Source organism: Atractosteus spatula, chromosome 13 (assembly GCF_055471065.1).
Source record: "Atractosteus spatula isolate fAtrSpa1 chromosome 13, fAtrSpa1.hap1, whole genome shotgun sequence".
Classification (NCBI taxonomy): Eukaryota; Metazoa; Chordata; class Actinopteri; order Semionotiformes; family Lepisosteidae; genus Atractosteus; species Atractosteus spatula.
In genome coordinates, this window is record NC_142718.1 from 28,087,857 (window position 1) to 28,113,264 (window position 25,408).

Sequence of the window (25,408 nt, forward strand, 5' to 3'; positions counted from 1 at the left end):
AGATAACAGCTTGGCAAGGTGCCATAAACTGAAATTTCATTTGCCACATTCAGGCTTTGTGCAGTTCATTTTTTGTCTTGCAAAACAACTACATTATGATAGAGTATGTTGATGTGATGCACAAATGCTCTATATTTATCTCAATGTATCAATTTAAAGCTGCATCAAGTATGACATTTACATCTCATAAAAATAACTGGCAAAATTCTGCAGTATTTGTCATGGTTGGATGTACCATTTATAGTTTCAATAAAATGTACACTGGGATGAATTCTTGTGTTCTTTTTTATCATGTTATTAAAAATGCATGCTACTGTACAGCCAGCTGGATATTCAATAATATATTGGAAGATGCCATTTCCATATTTTGTTATATGCCCATGTATGAGTTATATGGAAATGTTATATTATGCAAATGTGAATTATATGAGTAGAGCATGTTTTTCACCCTTTGGCTATTAAAACTGATCGGTATTTTCATGAAAGGTTTTTAGACAGTTTAAAAACATTTCATACAAGTATGTAAAAAGAAATCTTAAATCTTCAGGGTTTCTTATTCTAGCTGCATTGGAAATGGTTTAACTCTGAAAATTGAGTCATTTTCATTGAATAAACTGCATGGAGTAAAAATACTAAAGCAAGCCACAAAAAGCCAGACAGATTCTAGGGGGAGGAGACACTTATCAATGTACTGTACAATGTGCAGAATGGGCAACACTTGCAAACAACAGTTCTGGTTCTTACTTGTTAAGATTTCAGAAGAAATGATGATATTGTAGGATCCACAGGGGTTTTTAAGACCCATGCTTGTTATCAACACTTGTAATACTGTACAGTTTTACATGTTTTATATCTTTTGTTTTATTTACTTAAAATTACTAAGCTAAATAGGTATTAGAACTGTACAGTCTAAACGGGTTAAATGCATCACTTCATTCCTTTTTCTTTCCCTTTAAGGTACAGTATTAGAAGAGATTGATACTCCATCCATTTTCTAAGCACTTCAGGGTTGCAGGGGAGCTGGAGCCCTTTGTAAGCAACAAGTGCAAGGCGGGATACACCCTGGACAGGTCACCAGTCCATTGCAGGGCACACAGGCAGAGACATACAGTACACTCACTTAAAGTAGGTGGATGCTCCACATTGGTGGTGGTGGAGGGGAGTCCCCATTACCTGTAAAGTGCTTTGAGTGGAGTGTCCAGAAAAGTGCTATACCTGTATAAGTGTAAGCAATGATTATTATTAATTACATACACCAGGGCCAAGTTTTACAAAAGCCAATTAACCTTCCAAATACAGTATGTCTTTGGACTGTGGAGCACCCAGAGGATACCTGCACAGGAAAACATACTGTACAAACTCCATGCAGATAGCACCCCTAGTCCAGAATTGAGCCCAGAGCCCCAGCACTGCAAGGCAGCAAAGATAACCATAGTGCTACCTAAAAAAAATAAATTCACCTCAAAAGAGAAGCAGCCATATATTAAATTCTCCATTCTGGGTAGGACCTAGCTCTACTAAACCTTAATATTATTTCTGCTCCTGTCATCTTGGTGTCCTACTCTATCTTGGTTGAGACACTTCTAAAACGTCTGGGCTCTCCACTTTTTCAGTTTTAAAACTTCCTGACAGATTTTGAGATTCAATTTATAGTAGGGTTCCCCTTAGATACTGTAAATTTCAATTTGGTTCTGTATTATGGAATTAATCTTTGGAGTTCAGTAGAAAGATTGACAAAGTCTCAGGAGAGACTTTGTTCTGTTTTTCATAATCACTAACTCCTTACAAGTGATTATGTCTTCAGTTTGAAGCAATAATTGAATTCTCATTCTAGCAAATGTGCTTAGTCTACATCTGGGCCAGGACTTGCACTTCCAAAATGATCTCCAGTATCTGGCTCTGTTTTTGGCTTACATATCCATTCTACGGTATGTACTTATGGTGTCCCCCGAGGAACAAGTTTGACTGTACTGTAGGTTTATCTACACACATGGGTTAAAACAGTGTGCTGGACTTTTGGTAAAAAATGAAGGGAATGGAATATTTTTGTTTCAGGGCTTTTATAAACTCTTAGCAGATTATTATATGACTCACCATCTGAAAAAAAGTCCTTGAATGTTACCAATGAGGAAAATCTTTGGAATCAAATAAATTTGCCTTCCGGAACCCTAACCCAAAGCCCCAATTGGACGATTTGCTTAACTTTTCTTCACAAAGTGTATTTGGCTCCTCATAGACACTATTATATAAGATAAGATAAGATCACCTTATTGGCCATATACAGTACAATTTCTTGTATTAGGAATTTGTCTTTTTTCGCATATCCCAACTTGAGACACAAAGACAAGGAGAGAAGCTTGGGGTCAGAGCAAAGGGTCAGCCATTTATACTGCACCCCTGGAGCAGTTGGGGTTAAGGGCCTTTCTCAGGGGCCCAACGGAGTAGGATTCCACTGCCGGCCGCAGGATATGAACCGGCAACCTTCCAGCCACAGATTCTTAGCCACAGAGCTGCCCCCATCACATGAAACTTGTCCCTAATCCTATGTGTACGCTTTGTTCAGAGAGCACTGTGGGTATATTTTCACACAAGTTTTGTGTTTCTCTGTGTGGTTAAAGAAACATTATTCCACTTCTTTGTCTAGTATTCTAAACCAAAATATTCCTCACTGTCATCTGGTACTGTTAAATGCTTACTCCAGTCCTGGCCTCTCCAGGCTGTAGAAATGGATCTGGTTGGCTAGTTTCAAAGCAGATAAAAAGACTGGAGGTCTCCTCATTCTCTGTCTTTGCATCATTGAATGCTCTCCTGACAGTATTCAATGTATATGTACTGTAGCTCTCTTCTGTTAACATCCATGGAGCCCAGGGGTTGATGAAGGCATGGAGGATTGCTGTCGTTGTGGTCAAATCCTAATTTTTCAGCACTTCTATAATAACTATTTGACTTTATTTAAGTCAACAAGTGCAAGGCAGGATATGCTCTGAACAGTACACGTGTTCTTTAGTAGAAAACTCTGGTGGGGGAGTAGGGGGGTGTACCAGTGTTAGGGAGTGTTGTGTTGTTTATTTCTGGCCTTGATCCATTTTTGACAAAAGAAATCACAAAAACTGGTTCCCCCCAGAATGTTCCCTTTACTCCTGAACAGAGAAACTGTACCAACCTTTAAGCTTTGATTTTCAACACTGTAAGAATATTAGTGTTTTAAAGGACTTTGGTATATTTAAGTACTGTTAGTATGTCATTTTTTTTGTTAGTATGTCTTTTTTTCTAATAAGGAATTTGGTACTTTAACATCCTTAAACTCAAGAAAATATACACTGACTTTATAACAAGGCTGAGATGTAGAACATTTTATCATATTCATGGATCCTTATGTTATTACTGCATTGCTATTTGTCCTAGAAGGATATTAAAAATGTGTCCATTTAAACTGATTTTCTTTTTTCCTTTCCTAGCGACCTACTGGCAGGGGAACCTTAGAGAGTCATTTGTTATTGCTGTTACAGGCAATATGTGACCTTGAAGGACACGATTTTTTATGAGAGAAGTCAGCAGAAACATTGACGCTTACCTTTATGTGAATGCATTAAGCATTTGAAAGGAGACACTGCTGATTTGAATGTGGAGAGATCAAATACCACTGAAGTAAGCAACTCACGAACACCTACATATGTTAGAATTTAAATCCTTATTTTAACCTTCATTGAATAATATATTTTTTTTATTATCCAGTAAAGGTTAACATAAGGATTGAAGGTAAATTAACATTCGTTTGAATGATTATTACTTTAATTACACTGGAGTTTTGCAGCCACATTAGCATTTTATTTCTGATTTATTTTATATATATATCTGTATTACTTTCAAATATGATGCTCTCTAAACATATTTGCTAATGTTATACAGTATATTCCTCGTAGCTTACAAAATATAATTATTGAAAAGTTTGCAATGACCACATTACTCTACAGTGGACTGGAACTATAATATAAAAATGAGGCTCCACCAATGGGGACAAGCAAGTATCACAAAGAATGAACTGCTGAAATCTTGCTGTAATTTGAAAAGTACTAAAATTCTAATTCTACTCCCTTCCCCCTTTTCTGTGGACACTACATGTCAAAAGGTTAAAAGTAAAAAATTATGTAGAAAGGCACCTATGATCTTAAACAGTGGTTTTCAACCTGTTGGCTGCGGCGTATTGCAGGGGGGCCATCAAATTATGTTGTAATTGTAAAAGAGTCGTAAATATATAACATAATATATATAATATAAACATTTTATAGATATTATGGCTTAGCATGCTGACCGCCATTTAGCGCCATTATATGTGACATGACAAGAAAGCTAATGCAGAATGTAGTATAACTGCCTAACTACGCTTCATGTCATGGATAAGTGGCTTGCGTTTGGTTCTCCTATGAGGAAAGACACAGAGGAAGGCCTATCTACGGTGTCTCATACTGATAGCCCAAAATCCAAACTGAAACTAAAAAAGAGAAAATATTGCAGTGAGTACCTGGCTCTGGGCTTTACGTGCGTGGGAACTGTGAACGAGCCGCTGCCGGTGTTTGTTGTGTTTTCCAAAGTGTTATGAGGCTTTAAAGCCAAACAAATATGGCCAAAAAGCCAAAACAAGTATGTGTCCAAACCTATTGAGTTTTTTTAACCAAAGCAAGAATAAAATTCTTGAATCAGCTTGAGTGGGAAGCGAAAATACTAAAGCAGTTGAAGCTTCCTACCGTGTAGCGCAGCTTATAGTAAAGGCTGGAAAGCCTCATACAATTGGGGAGAATTTGCTTTTGCCTGCTGCTAAAGAGATGGTTGGTGTCATGTTAGGAGAGAAGGACCTCAAGCAGCTAAATCTAATATCACTTTCAGACAACACCGTTGAACGAAGAATTAATGAGACGGCACAAAATGTACAGTAACTCAGCAGCTGTTACAAAGAGTGCGAGACAGACGCTTTTATGCTCTGAAATTGGACGACTCTACTGTAGTTATTGCAAACCTTTCCAATCTCTTTGTGTATGTTAGATATGAACACAATGGGGAAGTACACTTTCTGTTCTTTAAGCCTTTACCTACACACTCAACTGCCGAAGCCATTTTTGATGTTTTGAATGCGTCTATTGTGTCAAATGGGAGAGAATGGTCAAAATGTGTGGGAGTGAGCACCGATCAAGCAATGATGGGGCAACACAGCGGGGTCATTTCGTGTGTGAAAGCTACTGCACCGCTTGTGACATCTGTACACTGCAGTTTACATAGGGAAGGGGTGGCTGCCAAAAAAATGTCAGCAGATCTTAAGAGCGTTTTGGATGAGGCAGTTAAAATAGTCAACTTCATATAGTGCAGGCCTGTACAGTCACGCACATTTCGAGAGCTATGTGATGAAATGGGTAGTGATCATGTTCAGCTAAACACTGAGGTACGATGGCTTTCTCGGGGCAAGGTGCTTACTCAGCTTTTTGAGTTGCGTGACAAAGTAAGAATTTTTTTATCCGACTCAAAATTTGATCTCTCACAGATCGTTTCAATGACTTTGTGTGGCTTGCTAAATTGGCTTATGTTGCGGACATTTTCAGTCACTTTAATGGACTCAGCCTTGGTCTTTAAGGTAAAGCAGTTATGATTTTTCACATCCAAAGTAAAATAGAAGCCACAGTAAAGAAACTGGAAATGTGGGCCAAACGTATCGACCAGTCAAACTACGACTCATTTGAAAATTTGTCAGATTTTCTAACAAAAGAAAAAACCCAGCTACCAGCATCATTCACAAAGTTAATTACAGAGCAACTGCAAAGTTTGGGGACCCAACTGCGAGACTACTTCCCGGCTCCCGATGTTCAGTTCAGCTGAATTGAAAATCCTTTTACAGTATAAACCTACGTGAAGAGGCTCTTGCAAGTTTGGGCGCAAAGGAGCAAGACAGTCTTGTGGACCTGTCCTGTGACAGTGCTTTAAAATTGATCTTTTTCACAGAAATTCTTAGCACATTTTTGGCTTCATGTTACTTCGGAGTATCCTGATCTTTCGGACAAAGCAGTGAGATTTCTGATACCGTTTCTGCCAACAGATCTTTGTGAAACTGGATCTTCTGTGCTAGTGGCACTAAAGACCAAATACAGGAGTAAGCTTAATGTTGAGCCAGACCTCCGCTGGCAGCTTTCCTCTCTGCAGCCCAACATCCAGCATTTGGTATCTGTCAAACAGCACAAGCCCTCTCACTAAGTGAGCCAGAAAGAAGGTGCGTGTGTTTAAAGCCAGACTAGTTGTAGGCTATTGAGTGACTGTGCATTCATTCCTCCATTGGAAAATCTACATGTTGAATATAATGTAACGGATGGGGAATTAACATCTACTTCTGTTTTATTATTGTTCTGATCGTTATTGTGCATATTTGTGTTTCTCAACGTCTTTATGAGTTCATTGTAGCACAGAAGGCTATCATGCGCTTCTGGAAATATTTTCAGTTCGTTTTGATACCGCCCGATCAGTTTTGTTTGTGACAAGGCTAATGTTAAGTGCGTGAGATATCATAATGAAGAAAGAGCTGTACTGGTGCCTTAGTTTTTACAATATTTCTTATTATTTTTATTTTTTTTGTGAGGTGCTGACTGGACTCCTTCTGTAATCAATAAAAGGTCTTTGTAAAGCCATTGTTTGTAGCCTGTATATGCACATTTCCACTGATTACTGGTGTCAATTAGGCTACTGCTGAGGTATAGTGCTAGCCGTTTCAAAATGGTGAGAATGGCCTGGTCTTTGTATGGGCTGCAGAGGATTTTATGGTCGGTCCTGTGGGGCGCGAGCTGTAATAGCTTGGGAACCTCTGATCTAAAAGATATTACTTAGTCTTCTTGGCTGCAATCACACAGTTGATAAATATCTGGCACCCCTAAACTGATTAATATATTAACTGATTTATACAGTATATAAACATTTGATTGGGGTTCTGTGTCAACATGCAAGCTGCAAAGGAATCAAAAGAGGTTAATTCCATGCTGAAAAGTAGAAAAAGGAAAAATTTTTAGAGAAACAGCAAAGGTGCAGGAATGTCTTATCTTCCTGTTTACTTTTCTGTGTGGTATTATCATCTGCTTGGACAATATATAAATACTGAAATATCTCTGAAGAAGAAAAAATTAAGATATTAGTTTTAAGTACAACGGTTACAGATTTACAGAAATGATATTAGAAAAGTGTCAAAAATATGAGGGTCATTTGATAACAAATCAATGTTTTTGAAGAAAAAAAGCACCCTTTATATACAGTACCAAATGTAAAAACTGAAATCATAGAATAAATGTATCATGACTATGAATGAAAACTAAAAGCAAGCTCAACCTTTTCAAATTGACAGGTTTATGCAACCGGTGAATTCGAAATGAAATAATGATTATCCTTGTTCTGTCCCAGTTTTGGCCTTCAGTACAAGACTGGGCTTTAACAACAGATGCCATTGCATTTAATAGATTAGATATCTCTCTCATGGGTAAAAAGTCAGTTGAATTATTTTTGCCAAATAGTAATAGTTGAAATTCTCCAGTTTTCTTGATTTGTTTCATGTAACAATGTTCTTCAGGTTTTTTTGTTTAGAAAAATTCAACATACTGTACCCCATCACCTTTGAACACATCACCAGAATAACATTTTAATTGCTACTGTCATCCTTGGAGCTTCATTAAAAAGATTCTGCTTAGACACCAATAAGAAAAGCATCAATTGATTAACAGATTAAACATAGAATTGAAGTTACTCTTTGCAGTAAAAATTACTAAATGTGTACATTTAACACCAAAGTTCAAACTTACTGTAGCAAATAATTAGACTATATCCTTAATCAGGCTTGGGTCTGGATTAAATCAGAACTGTGGTCTGCCTGTTAAATATTTTACAAATCCAGCACTTAATGACAGATACTGTATACTGTATGTTCTGCAGCAGCAGGAAAGCTCTGACTGACAAAATCAAGTACTGGGTACATAATTTATAATTGGTGGGTAGGCTGATTTCGATATGGGCTTTTGTGATCAGTTTTCAGATACACAGTGACTCTAATAAATCTTTTCTTAGGTACATAAAACAAGACATAGAAACTACACATCATTACACATACTGTAGCTGCATATGCTTCATTTAGAAATCACTAAGTGACTTCTATACGTTCAATACGACGTTTGCACTTTTCTTTATTTAATTAGAATTCTTTAGATCCTCTTCAGACATTGAATTAAATGCATTTAAATCCCATACACAGAAAGTATCTATTGGAATTGTTGCAAATTATATACATGTTTTGACACTAATATATTCAGCATCTCAGCTAAGTGTTCTACAGTCAGAAAAAAACTAATCAAGGGCTGTTACTGAAAGCAGTAACACAGTCTGCAAGTGATTTTAAAAGACTATAAAAACTTTCCATCCCATTTAGCTTCTGTACACCTCAGTAAAAGTTTATTCAATTTCTAGGTTACACGCGCATCATGAAAACCAGCCTTATGTTGGTCTTGCTCCAACAGATATAGTATAAAGCAGTTGGAGACTGAGATTTCTGCAGTGTTCAAGCATAATCCTTTGATACATCTCTAGCTTCCTATGAAAACCAAAAACAGAGATGGGAAACAAATAACTTTCTATAGATACTGTACATTAGCCATCTATCTAAAGATACTACATATCGAAAGGTAATCCATCACCACTCTCCATTGGATGAACACTAGATCCTGTAGGTTGTCAGCTACTCCCAACTCCAAAATCCCAGACAGAACTGATATACTGTAAGTTAACTTATTGGCATCTTATATTATTACTTACTGTCCTTAGTCTTAATCTTGCACTCTCAATTTGTTACCCTCTCTTACATTTTCTCTCAGTCATCACTTCCCAAATCTTTTTTAGACACCAACCAGTCACCTACTGTAGTTTCTCTCTTTCTGCAAACACTGCTCGCAACATTTCTTTGAGGACGTTAGTATTTTATTAAATAAAAATGTTGACTTGGATTGACAGCCCTGTTGCCTAGCACTGCAGTCTCGTTCTCGAGTCTCATTCTCTTGCAGCGCGTTCCCATTACTGTTCTACCACTCAGGAGGCTGAGTACCTCTTCTTTGCTGTGCCACTGTAAATCAATATGCAGCTAAAATTATTTTTTTCATTAGGCTCATTACACGAATGACCTCCAAATGTCAGCTGAAATGAAAAGAATATTAAGCGCATTGTATAAAGATCTTTTTAGAATTATTATGACATTATTTAAAAAAAAAAAAAGGATTCGTTGTTGGTTCACTGAATGTCTCCATTGGGCCTCTGTCTGAAAATATATCCTGTGTATCTAAACGTACTGTATACAAATGTTTAGACAACTTAAACATGGTACAAAAAGTAAAGAATGTCCACTTTTCTGAGATGTCTATAGCCGCAGAACACCACCTAGATTAATGTCAGTGTAGACACACTGTAATGGTATTGTTTGCAGAAAAAGAAAAACACACATTTCTAATCAGATGATCATGTTGGGAGCCAACATTCTCATTAATATTGCACAGAATAAACTGCTCTTGAATTGCACCATTCCAGTGATTTTGAATCAAAGTGAAATGTCTGCTTATTTTAATTTTTTTAAGGGCCCTTGGCCCTGAAAAACCATGAAAAGTGTTTTAATACAAAGCAAGCATGCACAGCCAATAAGCCACAGAAGAAAGAGATACTTTGCTTTTGAGAAAGTATCTCCTCTGACTTTTCCTTCATTCATAAGGTAACTTTTGAAGATAATGTTTTTCTTGCTCATTAAGCAGTCTTCAAATTATGACATCAGTTAAAAATGTATGATTCATATCCATGCTCATTTACATATGTATGTAGGTTGAAATCTAACAATTTCTTCACCTTTTAGAAATCGCCTTTATTAAGTTTATAAAACTGATATTCACCTACAATTAATGAAATTAATATAATCACTCTACATATAAAAGGCCATTACTCCTGAAATACTAATAAATGCAGAAATAAATCTCAGAATGGCAGTCAAATTATATTTCTCAGTAATATTCTCACTGTCACATGACAGAAAAGAATGCATTCTTATTTCTGCGATTCCATTAAAGGAAATTTTAATGCTGTGACAAGAACAAGAGAAACTACTTTTCTTGTAATGTCTTTTTATACATTCACATGGATTGCTAATCTTTTAACAAAGAGAGGACAAAACCATACTCATAATGCTAGGTTTTTATTTATTGTAAATGTTTGTAAAACCTTTTAAGTCATTTGATTAAAAACAGCATTAATTTTATGGAAAAAATGAAGTGTTCCATGTAGTATCTAATCTTCAAATTTACAGACAAAGTGACTGCATTTAAATCCACCATTTCGTAACTAATTATAATTTATATGACTGACAAGGGATTCTGGTTGCTTTGGAAACAAGAGGCAGGCTGTGATACAGTATGTGTGTCTGAAAAGAGGGCCACACAACAGAAAGAACATGCTCTGCTACCTTATGACTGTTTACCTATCCTGACTTAAATAGTCTCTTCAATAATGAAGCAATGTAATTATATGTTATTGTGTACACAGTCCTTTGTTTATACATCACCATGTTATGCCATAACTGTACTCAAATTGCACTCACACACATTCTCTGCACCCTTGAAAACACAAGGGTCAGTCCAGGAACATTGAAAAACTACTAGTAAATTAACTGGCAACACACCAATGCACATAATGTACATACTGAGAACCGTATAAATGTTTTAGTTACAGAGTAATAAAAAGAGCAGAGCACTTCATCATTAGTCTAAAAAACTAATGTTGAAAAAAAACTTCATCAGAGAACAATAAATGGTGATAATGTTAATTGGAATGCACAAAATACCACAATTTGATTAAAGTGTATTATGCTTCTGTCCTTATTAACTGAAGTATGTTGATATTGAAAAGATCTTTGGAGACATGGTTCACAAGAATAAATAAATATTTATTCTCAGGCAAATGAAGGAATGGTGGGACACAGGAAATGGAGCTGATTTAAGACATTTGAACAGTGTCTTTCTATTTGACTTTTAGTAGTAGGTTGAACAGCTGTGCACAGATAAATGACAGAAGGCAAAGACAGTTTTGAACAAGTTCATACCACTTTGGTTACATTTCTTTCCAAACAAGTGGAGAAGGACATTTGTCAGAAACATCATGAAACAGTTCAGTTTATACCTATCTACCAGTCTGATAGTATACGTGCAAATCTCTCTTGTCTGCCTACATCAGATTGCAAAGACAAATTTCAGCTCTTCCAGTTTTAACAATAGTCTCGACTGTTTCAAAGACAGTTTTAAATATTACAACAGTATTAAATGTGATTGATATGTAATACAAAAACAATAACATTAGATATTCAGCAACACAAAATTATGTGAGATGTAGAGAGCTATCTTACACTGAACTGCAGCAGGATAAAACAGAAACATCAGAATGAGTGTCTAAACACTTAGTGAAATATATAATAATTTTCTAGGGTAAGAGTTAAATTTGTTGTCAGTCAAGAATACAGTCACAATCAATTGCCACAAAGCAATGTTAATTCTTGTTCTTAGAGAGCTGCTGAAGTCTTTTGTGTAAAAGGATTAATTATATTTTTCTTTACACAAGCGAGGAATGCCTTGATTTATGGTGAAATGTTAAAGTATAGACACATCCGTCAAACACAATGCCAATAAAGGCGTTTCTAGCTTAATGGGTGCCGGACTCAATTTACAATCCTATATACTGTATGAAAGTAAAATGGGAAAAAGAATGAAAGGCTTTCTAATGGATCAATGCATACATTACACAGAAACCGAGTGGCAAGCAGAACATCCTTTGGCATTTATGAGTACTTAAATGCATCCTGAATGGGAGAAACAGATAAACAAGTCCTATTGTGTTGGATACACAATTGGTACAATCTGTGCTGTAGCTGCAGAGATTTATTGCACAAGACAGATCCCGTTGCTTTACAGTTTGAGAAAAAATATTGGACATCAAATATATAGTACATAAATGAAAATAAGGTATTGCACATACTGTATACTATCAGATGGTTAAATGAAAAAACCTGAATTAATGTTCTGTCAAATGTTCTAACACATGGTGTTTTAGGTGTACTCAGCCATTGTTAGCTGCATAGTTCCTCTTTTTGGGTACATCCAAATTAACAAAGTCAACTTGTTATTAATTCTTTCCTCTTTAATTTATACTTTAAAGGGATTGTTTCTACACCGATGTAGGGGACATTTTTCAACACTTCTTTGAAGCAAAATAAAAAAATACTGAAAAATAAAAAATAAAATGAGGCTTATCTAAGGAATAACTATATGCTAGGGCACTGGTTAGAATATTTCATAACATTATAATTATATCATATTTATCTGAATACAAGGTGTATCTCTTCTAAGATGTTAAAAATTCATATGCAGCAGGCTCTGAAAAGCCAAACAAAAAATAACTGCAAGCATGAGAAAAAAAAACTATATTCATTTTTTTTATATTTGACTATACAATATGTTCTCCAAGTTTACTACAGTTTTATATGTGAAAAGACACCTTGCTGCTTTTTTTATCTTTAATGGAGCATGAAGGTCTTGGGGAGGTTAAGTTCTGAAGTGTCCTTTTACTTTCAGCATTTTAATTAAAATGGAATTGATGATAAAAAATCCTGCTAAGCTCACAGCATTGTGGATTCAGCATGATAACAGATAATTGAATGATTGTTAGCAGGCAATAGTAGAATACTGGAAATTCCGTTACATTAGAAACTTGATAGCCTGTTCAGACTGTTGTCTTCAGGTAAATACAATCAATGGACATACAGGAATTAACTCGCATGAGTAGACAAGTCATGCTGTATTTGTTATAGGTGAGTTTTCTCCCTTCAGTTTGATACTTTTAAGTTTTATATCTGTATGGTTAACAGGAAAAATGTTACTGCTTAAGGAAAACTGAAGGGTGAATGCTGAAGAACAATTAAAATAAAATAATGACAAAAATCATAACACACTGTAATTTCCTACTGATTATTTCATCTTTGAGAGTTTCAATAAAGCCAGAAAGAATTTTATGTCTACACACAGGATTATTTTCAGGAGACAAACTGTCTTTGAAAGAAAGCAAATATTTGCAATGTCAAAGAGCACAAATAAACCACCAAAGAAACTGCAAAACATGACTGATATGTCACGATCGTAAACCCCTCCTCTTAAGGACGCTCCAGCCCTTCCTTGTTCAGTACTGATCCCCTGCACCTGCCTCCAGTTCCTGTCCCGCGTGCTTTGAAAGCCAAATGTTCCTGCCAATCTAGGCTTCACTTTGGAAGATGGACGCCCGGAAGCCTGCCTATCCGCGAGACCAGGAGTGACTTGATGGCATAGGCTTCATCACGGCTTCCTGACCATCTGAGTTTGGGATTAGGGAGCGTCTGGTCCCGTTACCCCCTTTTATTCCCCCGACCCTCTGCCAAATCCCGCTCCGGCTTTTAACTCTGTTTGTCTGTCAGGATGGATTACCCGGTCTTGGACTTTTGCTACACTCATGGATTTGCCTTGGACTCCCTTGGACAGTTTGCCTCGGCCACACCTTCCCTGAACACCAGGACCATGTACACGCCCCCTGTTTTCTTCCAGCCCTTTGCATGCTTTTTTCCCCGTGTTTTCTTCACTCCCCCCCCCCCCCCCCCCCCGGATTGTGTTGTCTGCATAGGGTCCTGAAAGAACGCTTCGTGACAGACATAACAGTAGAAAACTAATTTGCGCTGCTTTGCTAGATGCCTTGAATTGTACATGAAACCTGGAAATGGTCACGGGAGTTTTATTTATAAGGGTGACATTTTTTAATAAATGGCTTCAAAAACATTTAGCCTATTGAATGTTTAAAATATATTACAATTGGATATATGCACTTTGTGAATCAATGTGTTGAGAAGACTGAACTTTGTTTAGTTAAAGGTCTTATTAATACATTTTTAAATAAGTTTTAGCATTAGTTGTATATTACTGTATTTTCCTTGGTATGTGTTTTAGTACAGTATAATTTTTCAATTAGGCATAGGGGACATAGATTCTGGCTCCCTTGAGACCCTGTATTGGATAAAGCATATAGAAAATGGGTGGATGAAGTTTATTTTTGCATAATTTATCAATATTACGTTCTTATAAAAGGTAAAAAGATACATTAGGGGACAGGTCTATTCATTAGTAATTAATTTCAGATCTCAGATATAAGGAGGTCAGAACAATGTATATAAATATTGTGCATAAATATTCACTGTTCCCTGCAGTTACTGTATATCAGACTAAGGATTAAATCTTTTTTTAGCATTTAGTATGCATAACCAGAATTCCCTAGTCATGATATAAATTTCCATTGAACACTACAAATGAAACTTGGAATCTTCATAAAGTGATGACAAAAAATATACATCAAATAAGAGCAATTTTTTAAGGAAATCAAGCATCCTTTCCACATTTCCATAACGCTCAATGTTATTTTAAATGGTGAGACTGTTTGTTAATGTAGTAACTAAGTTGGACTAGCAATGGTTAATTCTGACTTTCTGGTTGTTGACATACAGGATTTGACATTTTTCCATAATATTATACTTAATCATTGCAGCAGGAGAAAGTTCATCTGCAAATGTTCATCAACACATTGATCTGAGCAGATATAATAATATGGCCTTTTTTTATTTGACTTTATATATATACTACCTAATATCTTCAAAGAATTACTTGTTAAAGTAAATAATAAATAATTATACACAAATAATTCTACATTCTACATTTAATTCTGATTAAATTCACTAAATTATGGAATTTTGTGAAAGTGGAAATACAGTACATAATTTGCTTTATACAGTATTTATATCATTCATTTGAAATTCTAGGCTACAGTAGTATAGGTCAATTTAAAATCTTAGATTAAATATTTTTGGCAAGAGCACTTCATATCTGTGATGTCAGTACATGTACAGTACAAAGTCAGGCTGCTGTTGTGCTCATTACAGATATACAAATGTCTTAACACTCAACCACCATCATGCCACCACAATCCACAAACACGCTCACAGCAACTGCATTACGAAGAATGGACTGAGGTTTCTAATGAGTCTTCTGCATTATTTATTTAGGCTTGTCAAAGAAAAAAGCATGTGGTTTCCGAGTTGATCCCATTTAAATAGACCAGAGTGCATCTAACAGAATGCCACTGCTGATCATTTTAAATTCTCTTTAAGCTAGAGTTAAAACTAAATAATAAAACATGTCTAAACTAATAAAAATCATCATGCGATGAAGTGAGAACTCTTTAAATATCTGAAAAGGCACAGAGCATAGACTCTTGTACATGAACAGGTACCTGAAGATGTCAGACCAACGGCAAGATTCAGGTTCTTTTGTGGCAATCGTTCAGCTCCTGTCTGCCCCTCTTCTTCCTCCTGGCATTATAAAACCCATCCTTTGTTTCCATACACCTGTAATGTGAAACATACAGCAATCATTTGTAAAATTCATAAATAATTGGTCTCAAGTGCTTTTATGAGCTGCAACAAAAACTATCAACACAAAACCAAGGCAATTATCTTTGGTTTGAAATCTGCACTGGGCTTTCCAGCTTCTTTTAGCCACCTTCATTTTTCTGCCTTTTCATCTGTCACCTGAAGTGAAGAGCAGCATATCAGGTTTTATAAACCCAGTGCATTACTTTTGCTACCACAGGCAAATTTGGATTTATGTACCGCTATATGGGAGAACTTCTGTTTTAACCTCAAAATCTGTGTTTTGCCTCAACGGTACCTAAAGGCAAGAAGACATTTTTATACGGTCTTGTTTGATTTATGATTCTGTGGGTAACCATAGCAGCAGGGTGATGACATCGTACTTAGCAGCCACGCTGTGCTTTTGGGTGTTTGCTTCAGAGAGGTTCCTGCCAGAATTCATCAGACAGATACTGTATGATGATCAAAACATCACATTAACAGACTGAAAAAATCAACATCCTTCTCTTCATTATTTTTTTAGTGTATACACTTTCTTTAGTTAGATGATAATTTTGCTTTTCAGTTGAATGTCTGATATCAAAGGAACAAGAGGATGTTACTTCCATTCTAAAAAGTAAAATGAAAGAAGAAATAATATAACATTTTGATTGTTGAGTCTCCTACAGGTGTGTGGAAGAGTCCACAGCAGCAACATTGTGATTTTTTCATCTTTTATTTTAGTTTCCAGTATGGAATTATTGTTCCTTTGCAGCTTGTCCCCACTCCTAACCTCTTCAGTCTAATATGAAGTACTGTGCAGTCATACCATCAACTAAAATTGCAACACATTCCTTATGACAAATATGTGCATATAAATGCCTTGAGTTCTACAGAGAATACAGTGTTTTCATGTACAGTATTTGCATCAATGAATTAACACAGACGTTTTTAAATTAGAAATGGGAAATTAATATTAAACATATTACCATGTCATAACAATGTAAGCATGAAGAAAATACTATATTACTTTAAAAGCCTCTTTGAATTTAATACAAAAAAACTTTTAAAAAATTAAGTAAGATATTCTTGATAGAGCTGTCCTAATTTAGCAATATATCTTCCTAAAGGCATTCTACTTTGGACTTGTTTAATGACTATGAAACAAACACAGTAGAATTAAAACTGTTCTTATATTATGATTCATGAATAATAACAACACCCAGGAATTAGATGTGTCTGAGGAGTTCATTGAATGTTTAGGTGTGAGGGTGCTTATTGACCAGGTTAAGTGAAACTTGTCTTAACCGCTTTGGCTGAGGCTGGCCCTGGCCAGAGGACGAGGACTCGGGGACCTTGTGCAGAGTGAGGAGTGACCGAGGGGCAGATGAATGGGAGGAGATAGGTTGGAGGAGGGATGCATACGAGAAACACTGAAACAGGGGCTTACTCTGAAGATATATACTGTACATAATTTTTGAGACAGTACCTCAAGATAAATTATGATTTACAACAGCCTGGGTTAAACTGACTCTATTGGTGTCATCCCTCCCTTTCTTCAGTTAAGAATTCTTTTTATTCACAAATGTAGTACAGTCTCATTTATTTTACTCAAACTTCACAGCATTGTCTTATCTGATGAAATGAGATTAAATGACATTTGCTTCAGCTCTTTCAACCCCAGAGGCAGAACTGAATTTTCACAATTTGAATGTGTTTTTTTACTCTTTTTGTAATGATATTGTATGGCATACTTTTTGACTGCTGACAGAATGGAGCAGATGGGCGGAGCTATGGCTCTGTGGCTAAAGGATCTGCGCCTGTGGCTGGAAGGTTGCCGGTTAAATTCTTGTGGCCAGCAGAGGAATCCTACTCCGTTGGGCCCCTGAGCAAGGCCCTTAACCCCGATTGCTCCAGGGGCCCTGTACAACGGCTGACCCTGCGCTCTGACCCCAAGCTTCTCTCCCTGTCTGTGTGTCTGTGTCTCATGGAGAGCAAGCTGGAGTATGCGAAAAAAAAGAATTCCTAATGCAAGAAATTGTATAGGGCTAATAAAGTGATCTTCTATAAGAAGATAAAAATGGCAACAAATGAAAGAAAGACTTTTGATTGTTTGGTAGTCAGAAACCCTTTCATGCCTCTCCTTTTATTGCCTTAGGAAAATTCAAATCAGTAGAAAAGGTCTGGTAGCAAAAAAAACCAGATACAATTAAAATGAAATTCTTCACTTTAAATTTAAGAATTGAATTAATGGATTTATTTTAGTGAAATTCTTGTTATGGTGCTTATTCTTTAAAAATTATGCTGACAAATTGTGGCTCTCTGGGTAGCCATATTAAATCTCTGATCTCACCCAAGATAATATGAGAATAACTTTACCATTTCAGAAATTGGGAAATTTCTATAGGCATGTTATATTGGCGATAACATGAAAATATACATACACTGTAGTGATCACTTCCCTATTGGCATGAAAACATTCATATAAAAAGCCACTCATCAATCAGACCCATACTATTTACACTGCTTTTGAGTGCTTCTTTCCATTACTTTCAAAATATAACTTTCAATAAAAAAATATTTATATCTCTTTGTCAATAGTTGATTTCAAAGGAGAAGAGTGAATGTGGAGAATAAATGATGACTGAAAAGCAGTCACATTGCAATGTTACAAAGTCCAGTGAGGTCTGTGGCTCAGATGCTGAAACCCACAGTGTTCATTCTTAGAGGAAAGAAGAGCAGTGCATGACACAGCATTGGTTGGTACAATAGTATGAACCTGAAATGAAGGATTGATCCCCCCAAAAATGCAATGGACAATCAAATTATTTCTATGAATCAGATAAGAAAACTTTTGGTCAGTGAAGCTGGCCTGTAGAAGCAAAGCCTGAAATTCTAGACTTTGCCAACCAATGCAGGGGCTACACAGTTTGCTGTATGTGACTGGGATTTTTCAAGCAGCATCTGAATGCAATTTAAATTTGTTGTCATCGACCTGAGTATCTTAGGCTGTCAAGCAAATGCAGTCCAAGAGTCTTCCTGGGTACCCAATGAACTCCAACAGATGCACGTTTTAGATAAATAGCATTCTGCCTAAGGCACAAGGGTAGTGGCAGTCAATTGAGTTGGCTAACAATCTCCAATTCTAAATTGAGAGTGTATGAAAAAAACTGATAAGTTATTCATATAAAAAGTAAGTAAAAAGTGCTTTCAGAGAACAGAAAAAGAAAGCAGTATTCACCTCAGAAAGGTTCTGTGCTAATTACACTATTATGTCTCTGTCTGCTTCAGGGAATTGAGGAGCAGGGCAAAAACTCCTTCCTTCTAATCAATAAGTCAAGATAAAATGTCTAAGCCCCACATGTACACTGTAGGCCCTGACTGAAATTGTCATGATATCTTTAATGTACACTTTTAAAGCACTTGAGTTTGTGAAGTGTATTTTGGGATCATTCTCAAAAGAATCAGACCTCGTTTAAATCAATATCAATGTAGAAAAAGTTTCTATTTGTCGCAGGACAATTTGGAAAATCCTGTTTAATGAAATATAAATCAAGTGGAATCCTGCTTCCTTCCTGTTTTGCTGAATAATGGATTGTACAAATACACAACCACTTGTCTTTTAACAAATATCAACAATCGAAATGCCTAGCAAATATCAGCTTACCGCATTGTAGTGTACGCAAGGTTAGGATTTAATCTAGTAAATATTACCTTCCTGCTGAGGTGGTTGAATTGCCAGAATGAGGATCTTTCTTTGTCAAATTGATCACTTCAGGGAGACAGGCTCATGATTGGAAAGCAGTATGTAAAGTCTATTCCCAGGAATAATTCATTACAGCAACATAAATATGCATTGTTCACTTTTCAGCAAAATATAAAATATGGTTGGAGTATAGACTATAAGTTAAAACTAAGTTTGCATGAAATTGACCTTTTTACAACTGTTCACAGAGAGAGAATTTAAACCATACCAGCACTTTAAAACTTCCAATTACTACAGAAGAAATTTCACATTTGCTGACATCCTCACAGTTTTCACAGGAAGAATCTACATCTAAGTATTTTACTTTTTAGAGCATCCAATTCATTTTTATTATGCAACTCACCTACTGTAATTTGGAGTGGAAACATGTGTCTTTACATCTTTCCAACGACCGCTGTACTCAGAGGCTCCACGAACCCTTTCAGCTTTAAGCATGCTACAAGCTCTGTAACACATGTAGACATTTGTAGAAGAGTTGTGTTCCTCCCTGATTTCATAGCAAGTGTGTAGGTGCTCAGCAAAACACAGAAACATACACACATAAAGCATAACCTTCAACTGGAGTAGTATGTTCCTTTACAAATTGAACTATCTGAATATTTTACTTTCACACCTGCATATTTCAGTTTCTTTGTTTCCAACATCTATCCATTTTCTGAACCGCTTTATGCAGTACAGGGTCGCAGGGGAGCCAGAGCCTATCCTGGCAAGCAAGGGGTGCAAAGCAGGATACAACCTGGATGGGATGCCAGTCCATCACAGGGCACACACAGACACAAACTCACACACACTTACACCAGGGCCAAATTCATAGAAGCCAACTTACTTAACAGCATGTCTTTGGACTGTGGGAGGAAACCGGAGTATCTGGAGGAAACCCACGCGAACACAGGAAGAACATAGAGATTCCATGCAGATAGCGCCCCAGGTCTGGAAATGAACCCAGGATTTTAGCGCATTGAGGCAGCAATGCTTACTGCTGCACCACCGTGCCACCCAGTTTTCAATATGTGACTCCAAAACTCGGGATTGTGAAAAAAAAACATCATCACACCAGTATAAAAGACTCTGTCTCATATGAAAATGTATGAGAATGACATGTGACCCTAACACATCTGCTGAATGTAATCCTTGGGGAAAAAAAAGGCAGATAACGTAAAATGAGCCAGGTTTTTTTAACCTGTGTTTAAGACACATTCAACACAGTGTTTTTTTTATGCATACATTAGGAGAAGGTCAAAATGAGGATAACAGGCACAGCACATGTACTGTGCTTTAGCGGGTAATCATTAAGAAACAGATGGTGCTGTACTTGATTTGTATCTCTTTTGACCCTTTTGATTGTGTTTTCTAATTCTGCCCTGTCTTGGAGAGATGAAAAACCGACCTGATCCCTGTCAAGAGACTCTGTCTGTACTGTAGGTAACAAAGCACAGGAAGCAAAAAAACAAAGCCCCATTTCATTGACTTTATTTTCATGCATATGAAATGCTGAACATTATATACCATAGTAGCACTTTATGGCCTTTACTGAACACAATATAAGGACCTAAAACTGCTTTTAGTGGTAATCATGAAAGAAATGTCTATTTCTGAACAACAAGACTTTGCAATGCAATTAAAAGCAGTTCACAATGAACTAAAATGGATATATATACTGCAAAAATAAGGCATTATAACACTGTAGAGACTGTAGAGTCTGAACACATTTTACAAACACTTGTTATTAATTCCAAAATATACATTTTTCACTTATTTATATATTTAAAACTAAAATGATTGAATGTTGTAAAATGGCAGAGATATGGTTGAAGAGTTCAATCTCTAATCTTTAATGCTAATTAAAACATTTACATTTGCTCATTTGCTGATACTCTTCATTGTCTGTATGAATTTACTGTATAGAACCCAATCCTACTTGTTCAGCATCAACAAATATGCATTTATTATCTTCACAACTGTGCAATGTTTTTACGAAGATTATGGCCCATGACAAATATAAAATAAACACTAGCATGTCAGAAAAAGTCGACCTTATCAATAAGCTTCACTTCAACTCATTCAATATGCAATGTTCAGAATTCAAAATTTCAAGGGAGCAGAAACCTATACCTAGACTATTGTGTTAAAAGTGATGCTTTGTCACAGTATATATTTTCAATCAAGATATTTTGTTGCCTAACCCAGTCCTGGGGCTAAACCTTTTAAAAATGCAAAGATTCAACCATGAAGACCATGGAGGTTTCAAAACATCTCAGGGATAAAGTCGTATAAAGACAGATCAAAGGTATAAAGACATTTGAAAGACCCTTACTATCTCTTTGAGCATTGTAAACTTGATGATTAAGAATGAAAGGCACCCAGGCACTGTCTAAATCTGGCTGTCCCTCAAAACTAAACAACCAGGTAAGTAGGAAACTTTAAAGTTACAGAGTTTGGTGGCTGAGATGCAAGAAAATGTCCATGGGCCAACGATATCACAGTCACTCCACTACCTACAGTACTGTATGTGATAGTGCAGGCATGTGGCAAAAGATTTTGTGGTTAGAGAAGACACAATGGGAAAGTTGTGTTCTAGGTGCAAAGCATTATGTCCTACACAAATCCAACATATTGTAGTGCATCACTCAGAATACATCAATCCTACTGTCAGGCATGGTGGTGGCAGCATGATGCTATAGTTCTGCTCCTCATCATCATGGATGGGGAAGCTTGTTAACTGTGCAAAGGCCATTGAAATTGACTAAAAAAGACTTCTAGTTGTAATTACTGCCAGAGGAGCTAACACCAAATACTGAGGTCAAGGGTCTGGAAACTTAAGTAATCAACAATTATCTTTTTTTTTCACTTTAGATTTTGCATTATATTTCCTGTGACCTACCTTCCCTTAGAAGTCTTCAGTATGAGAATTCAGGCTTTGAATAAAATATTACATTTTTACTTTTTTAATTTTTAAGTGATTGTTTCAAATGGGGTCATCATGGGAAGGGTCTGAATACTTTTGCAAGCTAGTGTACTGTAGATTACTTTATTACTTTTATGTACAACCTACTTCATCTTCAGGTAAATTCTCAAACAGACATGAGCTTTAAACTAACATCTAGACTGGTTGCTTCATTGCAGATTTCTTTCTTTCTTCTTTATGAAAGTAATTCAATTCTATTTCCCAGCAATTACAAACTGGTTTTTGATTATGCCAATCAATAAGAAAAAAATAATACAATTAAATGAGAAATTAAAAGTTATAGATATCAGAATGCAAAAGAAAAAATTAATCATGTAATGGCATTTAAAAAAAAATAAATTAAGCAAATTAATTCAAAAGCACAAGGTATTTTATTTCTAATTAGAAAATAATATAAACAATGTTTACCCACAGGAATTAAATAGCGATAAAATCTGCTTAAAAGTGATTACAATTTATTAGAATATATATATTATATCATGAAAATATCATATTAAACCCATGACTGCGCAACATGATTGTTATGTTGAAAGAAAAAAAAAGAAATTTGATGTGTGAAGGCACTTAAGACTTCAGTTTTCACAGTATGCTTCTCTGGTCAGATGAGGCTACAACTAATGTCATTAGTGGAGTCCAACAGGGATCTGTATTAGTACCACTACCAGGGCCGGCCCCAGCTTTTTGGGGACCTTAGGCAAGATCTTGGAAAGTGGCCCCTTTGTAGAAATTAATCCTAGAAAAAGGTATGAAATTAAAGAAGAAATGAAAAACAAGTGCACTCAATAACAAGGGAGGTGGGACCAGCAAGACTGAGCAGATGGGAAAGTTTTATATAAAAAAACTTGAAATCAATTTGCCTATATTTTCGGCCTCAGGCATGTTTTAGTCAACTCTAGCTTCGTAAATGTCCTCTCTGTTCCTGCCACTGTCACAGGGAGAGTGACTACAATCCAAAGGGCTACAGTTTGAGTTCACAATATCTACATTCAATGAAATACAAGAGAAAACGCAGGGAAAACAATGCGTTTTATGTCGATTACGTGCAATCGCTGGACAGTCTTTTGTACTGTACATTCACTTTCACATTTCTGTTTGGCTGGGCAGCACCGATTTTTAGGCAGGCGACCCACACAGTATTATACAATTGTGGGAAACATCTGTTAATTTCTAGTAAAACAACTCAAGTAGGCTACTTGTCTAGAATGGAACTGTGGCATGTCTACCGTTTGCTAACTACATGGATCTGAGAGACCCAAAATGGAATGAAATACAAATGATTACATTATTATACATATTATGTATTATTACAATGACTTGATTTGGCATACAGTATATCTGTTGAGGTCGGTTTCCCCCAGTTTTCTATTCTGTGATTCAGAAGCATTATGTACTCAATTGGTCTTTTTTTTTGACTGGGCTTCCATTAGGATAATCTGTAGAAGCACCAAAAAATCCCAAAAAGTTGGGGCAGGTTGGGCACGCGCCTAGCAGATGCCATGTAAATACAGAAAACTGCACAATAATACAAAGCGGGTAAGAAAAACATAAACTCTAGATACAACATGAAAAACAGCTCGAGGGAGATATCTATAAAATGACTTTGGTGTTTATGTTGATGTATGTAAGTTATTATCTGAAGTAAGGGGAGGGTTAACAGCAGCAAGTCAATCTCACTCATCTTTTGTTAATCACAGTCATTATGGAAATTAGCCATATATCTTACACACGAACACCTTGCCTCTTATTCATCTCAAGCATCCCTCCTCCACCCTCTCCCCAACTTGCAGCTGCCCCTTGGTTTGCTCTTGTCTGAATGTGGAGTGAACCAAGGGGCTCTGAGCCTCCTCATCCTATTGGCAGGAGGCTACCCGTTAACTAAGCAGGTGAAGCCAAATCTATCCCACCAAAGAGATCCAAACATTAAAAAGCATCTTATTCTTGGGTCTTGCTGTCCCTGAATAAATCATTTTAACTTTTGAGCCAAACTGGAGAAGCAAAACAAAATACAAACACAATGTTAGGAAACTGTATACTGTAGTTATAGTTGATGTAGAATATACAGTACATCAAAGGAAGTACTGTACATCTAAAAATTGACCTCATTTACAATGCTGTGTATGTTTTTGGTCACCAGGATGTTAAAAGGGCATTTCTGCTGGGAAATCTCACCTACATTCTGTGGCTTAAAGGAATGTACTACACAGACAGGTACTAACAAAGTCAACAAACTGCACTTCTTGAGAATCAACATTGAAACCAGAGAACTCAAGTAAAAACTATAGTGTGTGAGACCATTTAAGACTGAGAACAGGAGGCATGCTTTACATATTTTAAGTGTAGACTCCAGAACAAGCAACACAGCTATGTTGGTAAAGCTGTATAAATATATCATGCTGACAACCAAAGTTAGCATAACTTTAATGTAAATGCATCTTGGCAATAATATATAAAGAACATTTCTTGGGAAAGTTAAATGAGTTTATTGTGAATTAAATACAACACTGTGCTGTAGAAAACTGAATGAAAATCAAATGAAGTAATTCAATAAAATTGAAAATACACATACGTACAAATGATCTACATGTATACTCCAACAACCTTGCTAGCTTTTAACTACACAAATCTAATTTATCTAATTTAACTACATGCATCTAAAATCACATGGGTAAGTCTTATTTATTTTGAATATTGAAATAATAATAAAGAAAAAATACGTTTTAATTAAATGTATCAGAACTTAGTATTTTCTTGTTGTATGATATCAATGCCATTTCCATAGATTGCTTTAAAAATAAACATGCATTCTTTTTTGGCACAAATTAATTTAGTTCATTTAGAAAAACTGATTCTCTATGGAAAAAAAGAAAGATATATTTCATATTCATACCTTGAAATGACTGCAAATGACTTAGAAAATGGACACATTCTACATAAAAAACTCAAAGCTTTTGTATTGGACCTCACTTCAGTTTAACTGGCTTTATGTGTTTTGTACTCAATTCTAGAACCTATACAGTACATTGTCACTCCATTCCATGAATGAATTGTAGCTCAACAGCACTGACCTTCTGAATGTACAGTATAGCAACGGTTTCCATGCTAGGTCTCCTTTGGCAGTATTTCAGAGGCTGCTAAGTTGTTTGGGTAACGATTGTTTTAAAACCTGAAA

General features: G+C 36.1%; 1 protein-coding gene across 1 annotated transcript in view; it reads right to left on the reverse strand.

Moving 5' to 3' along the window:
* b3galt1b (beta-1,3-galactosyltransferase 1b) overlaps window positions 1-25,408 on the reverse strand; it is a 111,846-nt gene that overhangs the window by 5,430 nt on the left and 81,008 nt on the right. The window contains exon 3 of the mRNA XM_088930480.1: window positions 15,391-15,505. The gene's annotated coding sequence lies outside the window, so the exon portion shown is untranslated. The remainder of the gene's footprint in view (window positions 1-15,390; window positions 15,506-25,408) is intronic.